Source organism: Capsicum annuum, chromosome 11, assembly GCF_002878395.1.
Source record: "Capsicum annuum cultivar UCD-10X-F1 chromosome 11, UCD10Xv1.1, whole genome shotgun sequence".
NCBI classification, from domain to species: domain Eukaryota; kingdom Viridiplantae; phylum Streptophyta; class Magnoliopsida; order Solanales; family Solanaceae; genus Capsicum; species Capsicum annuum.
In genome coordinates, this window is record NC_061121.1 from 59,950,928 (window position 1) to 59,954,236 (window position 3,309).

General features: G+C 32.8%; 1 pseudogene; it reads left to right on the forward strand.

Moving 5' to 3' along the window:
* Window positions 1-875: 875 nt before the first annotated feature.
* On the forward strand, window positions 876-3,101 carry LOC107846497 (annotated as a pseudogene).
* Window positions 3,102-3,309: the final 208 nt, after the last annotated feature.

Consider the following 3,309-nt stretch of genomic DNA (forward strand, 5'->3'; position numbering starts at 1 on the left):
ATGACTTATAATAAATAAATTAGCGTAATAAGGAAATTAGTTTTATTAATAATAATCAAAATCTAATATTTATTTTTCAAGTGAAAATAATAAGTAATATTAACTTTATAAACATATTTCAATGCAGAAAATACAAATAATGAATAAAAATAAGGCCAAATTTTTAAAGATTATATTTATTTAGATAAATTATAATTTATGTAATACTCTATTAAATGACAATCACAACTCATTTATTTATATAGACAATAGATAATATTGTTTCTTATTACTTGATCCTCATACTAAAAGTAGTTGTTTTAATTTATTTGTCCAATTTAAGAAAACAAGAGAATTGTATTATGTTTTTTTTTCTACCCTTAATATTAAATAACTACAAAATATAGTAGTAGAGACAAATTTAAAGTTTTAAGGTATTGTTAATAAGGTTAATTCAGTAAAATACACCTCTAAATAAAATTTTCTTGAGAGTTATGTCATGTCAGCAAAAGTCAAATAATATGAAACAGACGTAGTAAGATATTGGTCAAACACAAATATATATGCACAAGCATGTACATACATATATACACATTTGGAGGGGAATGGTTCGGAACAAGTTATTTAAAAATTAGTTATTTAAAAATAAGTTGTATCAGCATGTATATGTGATAACTTATCCATCAGTGTGGTATAAATTGTGATATAAATAATTTTGAGACTAACTAATACCTCTAACTAAACGCAGGATAATGAATTATTATAATTACACGTCATACCAAACGACTCTTTAGCACGTATAATATTGAAATAACGATCTTAAAAAATAACAATAAATTTTATGAAAAATTTATAAAGTATTATTTTACTGATAATGTTAATAAGGTTAAATAAAATGCCCGACCCAAACCCGAATTCGTGTTAGGAAGAATTACCTAAATGGTAATATTCCAGCTGGTTTTTTCAAGTTACCTGCACTGGATATTTGTGAACTTGATAACAACTATTTCACTGGTCAGCTGCCAACGGAGATTAACGCGAATAATCTCACTAAACTTGTACTTTCCAACAACTGGATCACTAGGACCATTCCTCCATCAATAGGGAAATTGAAGAACCTAGTGACTCTGTCACTTGATATGAACAGATTATCTGGTGAAATTCCTGAAGAAATCGCAAATTTAAAGAAGCTCCTGACCATTGACTTGAGTGGCAACAATTTAACAAGTGAAATCTCGAGTTTAATGGCTCTATGTTCAGAACTAACATTGGTTGACTTGATCAGAAATCAACTTGTTGGTGAAGTACCAAATGAAATCGCCAAATTAAGAAACTTGAATGCACTCAACTTGTCAAGAAACCAACTGAATGGTGCCATTTCTGGAGAAATTGGAGGGATGAATAGTTTAACAATTTTGGATCTTTCTTACAATGATCTTTCTGGAAGGAGACCGACCAACAGACAACTAAATTTTTTTAGTGGCAAGTCTTTTGAAGAAAATCCGAAACATTGTTCCCCTCGAGCTACTTTTTGTCCGCTGACTTCTAATTCACCACAAAACAACCACAAAATCCATTCTGGAAATTTTACAACTACCCAGTTGATGAATACACTCATCATCTTAGCCACAGTTACATTGTTGTTGGCAGTTATTGTATTGTTCATCAAGAAGGAAAAGTTCAAGAATTCAAAATTTTGGAAGTTAACAGCATTCTAGAAACTTGATTTTAGAGCTGATGATGTTTTAGAGTGTCTAAAAGATGAGAACATAATTGGGAAAGGCGAAGATGGCATAGTGTATCAAGGGTCGATGTCAAATGGCATCGACATTGCAATTAAGAAACTTGTAAGTCGAGGAACTGGACACCATGATCACAATTTGTCTGTTGAAATCCAAACACTAGGAAGGATAAGGCACAGGAATATCATGTGATTACTAGGATATATCTCTAACAAAGACACAAACTTGTTGATGTATGAGTACATATCGAATGAGAGCTTAGGTGACATGTTACATGGTGAAAAGGTGCACATTTAAAGAGGAAGACAAGGTATCGTATTGCTGTGGAAGCTGGAAAAGGATTGTGTTATTTGCACCATGATTGTCCATCTTCGATTATTCATATGGATGTTAAGTCCAATAATATCCTGCTGGATTTTGATTATGAAGCTCATGTTCCTGATTTTGTCCTAGGCAAATTCTTATAGAATGCTGGTACTTCTGAGTGCATATCCTCTATTGTGGGTTCATATGGATACATTACACCAGGTCAGTTACTATCCTTGAATTGCCTGAGGACATTAAATCACCCCAACCTGTTAAACCAAAAGGGGATTTTGAGAGCTAAACCTAATTTCACCACCAAACTACTAAACTTGGAAAACTCATGTTTGCACAATTCTATAAACTTGTCAATGAGTATTTAGTGATTGAATTTACCTGTGGATAAGATATGATATTCTTTGCATCACTAAACACGCAGCTTGAGCGAAAGAATCTTCAGCATACTGTCAAATAAATACAAAACAATCGATGTGTGTATGGGGTGACTCAAAAGCCTCGCACATGAATAGAAGTACATAATTAAATAGTTTACGCTATATATCCAACTGCACTTCAGTTTTTGTCTTCTCCTTGTTCAGAAGGAAATAAACTCTAGGATCCACTATTTAAGTTTCATGGCATGACTTAACAACGTTCTCTACTGTTTCAACATGGAATGAGAATTTTTTTTTCTAGCCATCTTCAACTCCATATTTTTCAGACTGCAAAAGGAGAATCAATCCTAGTACATCTCATGCGGAAACTTCCAAGAAAGACATTTTCCAAAAATTAGATTTAGGGATTTATCACACAGATGATGATGCAACAAGTATCTTACCTGCACGACAAGAAAGGTTATATTACAATGGGTTGCCTTCGAATCTCACTGGGAGAAGGAAGCCTTGCTTGGATTATGGTTTCAAAGGTACTGAAATCGTAATGGCCTCGTATTTTTATGAACTCCAATTCCTCGCGAATCCAGTGACTAACCATGTAAGAAGTGATGAACAACACAACCAAGATGTCAACTCATTAGGCTTAATCTACACTCGATTTGTACTCTTAGTGGGTTGGTAGATAGTTGGCCCCCAAATCAAATTTGGAAGACTAAATTTCACAAAAGTTATTTGCTTTAGTTGGATAGATAAATCTCTATGGTGCATCTTTGATAGAGGACAATCTCAAGAGAAGAAAATTTTGGATGGCAAACAGAAGTTACAACTTACATGTACCATCAAACTAATGAAACCATCAACCATCTTTTTCTACAACACATACCTATAAA